Source organism: Onychostoma macrolepis, chromosome 21 (genome assembly GCF_012432095.1).
Source record: "Onychostoma macrolepis isolate SWU-2019 chromosome 21, ASM1243209v1, whole genome shotgun sequence".
Taxonomy (NCBI): domain Eukaryota; kingdom Metazoa; phylum Chordata; class Actinopteri; order Cypriniformes; family Cyprinidae; genus Onychostoma; species Onychostoma macrolepis.
The window spans coordinates 31,499,035-31,505,646 of record NC_081175.1 but is presented as its reverse complement, the minus strand read 5'-3'; the positions used below and the strand labels follow the sequence as shown (position 1 = coordinate 31,505,646).

The following is a 6,612-nucleotide window of genomic DNA, read 5'->3' as shown; positions in this document are numbered from 1 at the left end:
CTCAATTTCACAGCAGTCACTTATATGATGGGAAATATTGGAAACTTAAGTGAATTCTGTACCTCTGTTGTGGGCGGTCTCATTTCAAAACCTGATAAACATTGCTCTACCGGTGTGACCATTTGGGGCACGAGAACATCTCTTCCTGAGGCTTCTCATCCCCCATACACAGATTTAATCTGTTTTGGGGCAGAGAATAAATGTTTATGAGCCTTTTGTTCTGGTAGTATTTAAGGGAAAGTTGCAAATAAGTCATCGCGATTCTGTAGCCAGATCAGCCCGTAGTGTGGAGGGTATTTAATATGTTCCATACTATGTATCTTCTTCTTGAATTCAGGTAAACATTTTACTCTTAGATTCATCTTTGAACAACTGATATTATGTATTTTCTTATTTTTGAATTGGCTTATTGTTTTATGTAATTGGCACGACACATTTACCTGACTAATAATAAATTGTTATATTTGATTTATTCTGAACTGTCCTGAAATCATTATGACTATTAGACTGTGAGGAGGCTTTTGTTACCGCAAATCTACGGCCAGGATAGATCAAACTGAAGGCTCATGAATGAACGGAGCAGTAGGCACGTCATCGGAGACCTCAGATTTCTGTCTATCACTGGTGCTAGCAAGTTGTTCGGGAAAAGACTAAATAAACTACACTTTTTGTCATAAGCAAGCAGTTGGTGGCAGACAACTAGGTATTAGTCTACCTGCATCCTCTGACTAACATCAGACTGGCGAGTTTGTGATCGTGAGACCGGCGCTTCGGCCGACGCTATAGGCTCAAAAGAGACATTAGGTCCCCAGTGAACGGATAATTGAAAATATGGTATGTCGAGAATAATCAAATATCTAAATTAAATATATAAGCGATATTTGTGATCAATTTTTAATTAGTCTAAATTTAATGATCACTTGAAATTGGAGTCAGATCAAGCACGGAGTTAGACTAAAATTGAAACTAAATCCTGATAAATTCAGAAGCACAAGTAAAAGACCGAACATGCATTAAACCTTCGTCCAGGCCGCTTGATTCCGTTGTTTGGGCTAGCGGGTGGATCCTTACAAGGGTGTCAATGATTGTCTTCTGGACAACTGTCAGACCAGCAGTCTTCCCCATGATTGTGTAGCCTAGTGAACCAAACTGAGAGACCATTCTGAAGCCTCAGCAAACCTTTGCAGGTGTTTTGAGTTGATTAGCTGATTGGCATGTCACCATACTCTAATTTGTTGAGAGTGAATTGGTAGGTTTTTGTTAAATGTGAGCCAAAATCATCACAATTAAAAGAACCAAAGACTTAGGGTGAATCCCATTTCTCTGTCTTACCCCTTCCCCTTACCCCTTCCCCTTAGTTTTGCGCGTTCACGTGAGAGTAAGGGCTATCCCAATTCTCGTTTTGATCGAGGGGTAGGGCTAAGGGAAGGGGTAGATACCCTTAAAACCAAGCATTTTCGCGAGCTTACTTGAAACCAAGGGTACCCAGAACACACTGTGCAACCGGCAACAATCAAGTATTTTCGGCTTAAATAATTTATTTAAAAATTACGACAGTCTTGTTTTGTGCTCTAGACAGTCCTGTACATATATATTTGCAACCATGTTCTTAATTGAAACGTTTTTAAAAAATCGCTAGTTTGCGACGCTAACGTTACATTGCTGATTTGCACAACAGTCCCGCAGACTAGCCTTGAAAGGACTCCATGCATGTCTACAGTTTTAACAAGTTTGTAAAACGATCAAAGTTTGTGATCAACACTTGTCGGCTCTGGTGACGTAGCAGCCAGCTAGCGACGGTGTATGATGACGTAACCGTAACCAAGTGGTGTCTCATTTCATAGGGTATGCCACCCCAGCGCTTACCACTCGGTTTCGAGGGACAAGGGCTAGGGTAAGACGTAGGGGAAGGGGTAAGACAGAGAAATGGGATTCACCCTTAAACTACTTCAGTCTGTGTGCATTGAATTTATTTAATACACGAGTTTCACAATTTGAGTTGAATTAATGAAATAAATGAACTTTTCCACGACTTTTCCACTAATTTATTGAGATGCACCTGTAGACACACACACACACACACACACACACACACACACAGTCAGATCATCTACAGACACACATCAACATTGTGACCAGCTGACTGTAAATAATCTCTTATATGTTCTTAAATACCTCAGTATCTGCAGCTGACAGTTTGTATTCTTCAGTCCATCAGAAATAATTTTTACACCAGAGTCCTGCAGGTGATTGCGACTCAGATCCAGCTCTCTCAGGACACAGTTTGAGGATTGAAGAGCTGATGACACAATTTCACAATGTTGATCTGAGAGATTACAGCCAGAACATCTGGAAGAGATTAAATACATTTTAAGAATTAACACAAACAGATCATCTACAGACACACAGATTAAATAACATTTAAGAATTCACATTAAAAATGTTTATGCTTCATTTTCAAAGCCATCCTTGTATGGTATCAGCCCATATATGGTATCTTCTTTACAAGGAATGCCACTTGGTTTTATGATCGATTTATTTATAAAGCACATTTAAAACAACTTTAGTTGACCAAAGTGCTGTACATAAAACATAAACCTAATTACAGCATTTAAAACATGGACAAACCTAATCGCTGCAGTGGTATTGCATAGGCTTAAATACAACAGAAAAAAAAAAAAAACATAACCTTAAAACAACCCAATCACCTATCAATTAAAAGCACGGGAGAAAAGATGAGTTTTTAACAAACATTTAAATGCAAACACTGTAGAAGCAGTTTTGATGGATAGAGGCAGAGTGTTCCAGCAACAGAGAAGGCTCTATCTCCTCTACATTTTAATCTTGTTCTGGGAACCCATAGCATATGTGTAGTCTGAGATCTCAGTGACCTAACAGGATTGTAAGCAGTACAATAAAACTTTTGGTTTTATGATACATAAAGCAGTTAAATTAAGCAAATTTCCGCCTAACGATTGTGAATAACTTTTCCTAAGAATGTGTATTTTTTTATATTTTTCACAATACAGTCAAGTCATATATCACAAGAAAGCTCTCATTCTCTGGAAGGTGTCTATGTAGATTATTTCATTGTGTGACGATCACAGATCAAATGATCTTCAATAGAATTGCGATGTAAAATTTGTTACCTCTTAGCAAACTTTGTTTGGGTGACATTCCTACTCGTACTACTGCTTCAGTCAGCCGCAGACAGCCACAAACTCTATATTATGTTTTAGACTAGGATCTCTTCTTTCAAACAAGACCATTGTCACATTTCTGTGTGCTTGCATCATTGAGAAATCATTGTTTATAGCAGACGTGCACCAGAGCAAAAAACACACACTTTTTGCCAAACATGCACTCTCCAAAACATAAGAGCTCAGGCCAGCTTCTCTCATGTTTTATAACTCTGTGCTGCTCAGTGAGCTGCAGTAGGTCAGATAGACATGTCTGTCCAGCCCAGCAGCCATTCAGAGGTGTGATATTTGACAGCTCTGGGTCAGCAGAGGGACGGGTCAGCGGATGGGTAGAGAGAGGTTCCAGGACAGCGCTGAAGCTGTGTTGCGCCTGGGATTTGTAGTTTTTATGAATGTTTTGAAGAATAGAATAGCACGCTGAAAGGCTAAAGCATCGGCGTCATGGATAAATGCGGTCTTTGGTTATGAAAAGACAAGCTATAGATAATGAAGAACGATCAGCGGTGCCGTGGAGAGGAGAGGATGCGCGTCTGGTGAGGGTTTATGAGCGCTTTTCTCTGTTTTGATATAATCTTGACTTTGAAACGTGAAAGCACAGCTAACAATCAGATTAAGTGTTTATTGATAGTACAGTAGTACAGTACAGGATGCATTTCGGTGAATATACAGTAAATATACATGGATTATTCCAGTGCTGTGTGGATGAACAGTTATTGTTTGTTTGACGTTCTGAAGATCAGAGAGCAGTAACAGGCAGCTGTAGCAGCACGGAGGAGCTGTTTTCTTGTCTCTAGGAGGCAGCAGGTGAAGATGAGCTGATGCTCTGAACAGTAGATCAATACAGAATGCACATGAATGGAATGATATAAAGCTGGAGGATGTGGATTCTATTTTAGATTGTAATAGATCAGATATATTTTATAATTTATAGTCTTGTGTCTCCTGAAAGAATAAAGCTAATTGTAGAAAACACAAAATGTGAAATTCGGTCCAATTCGTTTATGCCATTTTGTATATTACTACCTAGAAAAACATACAAATGAAACATAATTCAATCAATAATCAAGAAAAGTGCTTATAGCACATAGTAAAATAGGATTCTGGGGGTAATGTGTTTTATAAAGCCTGTTTTTGCAAAGGAAACTCAAAATGACACTTGTAGACGCAAAAAAGGACCATTTTACTCGCTTCATTTATAATGCAATAACTCCTGTTCAGAAGCTGTTATTTGAAAGATAATTTTTTCTGGTACATTTAGGCATCAAACAAAGTAAGTTGCAGAGAGCAGGACCAAAAATATCCTGAATAACAGAATTTATTTATTTAAATCAAAAAGTGCCTTTTTAGTGTTTATTGTAATGTTTGAAACATATATAATGTTATTTATAATGAATTACACTCATATTTTGTAGTTCAAAGGGTTTCCTTTACAATGAAACCTTTTTCCTTCATTTCCTCCATTGTATGTGTGTCAGGGGTGTGAATCAGCACTGGTTTCACGATTCAATTCGATTACGATTATCATGTCAACGATTCAATTCAATTTGATATCACAATGCATCACGATTATATCAAATTTATTTTGTGCATTTTTATTAAATTATATATACAGGCCATTTTTTATAATTATGCTAATTAATTAATATATTAATATAATTAATACAATAATAACAATTATAATTAATTAATTATTGTTAAGAATTAAAAGTAAAGCTTCAAAACATACAAGCAAATATAAAGTAATAAAGGGGGGAAGAGACAATTACAAGTGATAAAGCACTCCCAGATACTGAAAATGCTTTTTGTTTAAGTATGGAAAGTTTACAGATAATCATAGTTATGGGTTTTCTTTTTCCTCAGCATTTGATTATTACTGATGAGATCATAGACACTGGCAGCTTTAATAGACTGCATTCACACTAATGAACAGATCTATTTCCACATATCAGATGTTTGTCCTGCTCTGAAAACACAGCTGACTGTCAGGGACGGATGATGACGCAGCGGAGCCCTGGGCACGGACTGATTACACATGCATAACTCGTGCAATGGAATACTACGTGACTTGATTTGCAGTCGCATTTCGTAATGTCACAGCATTTTATTTAAAAAATGGATCGGTTCCTTGTGCCAAGTAGGCTAGGCCAGCCCCTGAATATGGATTTTTCTAGTAAACTAGTGAAACGTTTATATTAAACAGATTAATATAATAAACCATCTTTTAATAAGCATTTAGGCGTAGGCTATTATAGCCCACATTCCGCGCTCAAGCGTGCGCATAAAGCTGGCTGCAAAGCACCGTCAAAAGTAATAATTATGAATGCATCGGGGGAAAAGAAGACATTTTAATTATTTATTACTAAACTAGTGCTTTCTCAGTTAATGTCGGCTGCAAACGCCGGCGCTGACTCTCCATCTCCACAGTAGGCTAATGGACGTGCACAATTTCATACGGACTACATAATTAGAGAAGATTTGTTTTTTATCTGAATTAGTTCGTAGTAGACATTTCAAGCTTTCTATAGATTTGTTTCAGTTTAGTTTATGTCTGTGAGCCGGTTCATTGTTGCGACGCGCTCCATCCACAGAGACTGCATGAGATGACAGAAAGCACATCCAAAAATGAATAAGTATTTTAAGTTCTTTCCGCTGTAAGAAAAAAAAATAATAAAAATTAAAGCTGCAAGCAGCGATGAATGGGCCCTCACACCCGGGCTCACCGCCGACCGGTTGCTTCAGGGAGAGAGGGAACGGTGATCAATATGCATTTAAAAAGGCAAACATAGAGGAATATGTCAAAGTTATTTATATGTGCCAAACCTGCTGCCAGCTGGTGGCGCTATGTCTATAACTGAATATTGGCATGTAGATGTCTTCAGGGCAGCACTTTTATCAAACATATGAAGTTTGATGCAGATTGAAAGTAGTATGTTTGAGTTACTATAAAGCATGACATTTCCTATTGCCAAAAGGTGGCGCTATGATTATAACTGAATATTGGCCTTTAGGTGTCTTCAGGCCATGACTCTTACCAAACATGTGAAGTTTGGGGCAGACCGGACATTGCATGTTTAAGTTAGTGTAAAACAAGTAATTTACTGTTGCCAGAAGGTGGCAGTATGATTATAACTGGATATTGGCCTTTTGATGTATTTAGGCCAGGACTATTATAAAAGGTGTGAAGTTTGGGGCAGATAAGACATTGTATGCATGAGTTACAACAACTTCCTGTGTCATGGTATTAATAACATGCTTTAGTACTTAGTAAGTGTTGCTAGCATGTTTGACCATTATTCTAGCATGTTTAGCACACAATGGCATAATTTACAGTGTTGCTAAAAGTGCATCACTGTGTAAAACATGTCACTTCCTGTTGTCAGTAGGTGGCGCTATAACTATAACCGAATGTGAG

The 6,612-nt window shown here is 37.8% G+C and overlaps 1 pseudogene; it reads right to left on the bottom strand.

The window, feature by feature from the left end:
- LOC131528930 (NACHT, LRR and PYD domains-containing protein 3-like) overlaps nt 1–6,612 on the bottom strand; it is a 65,086-nt pseudogene that overhangs the window by 32,838 nt on the left and 25,636 nt on the right.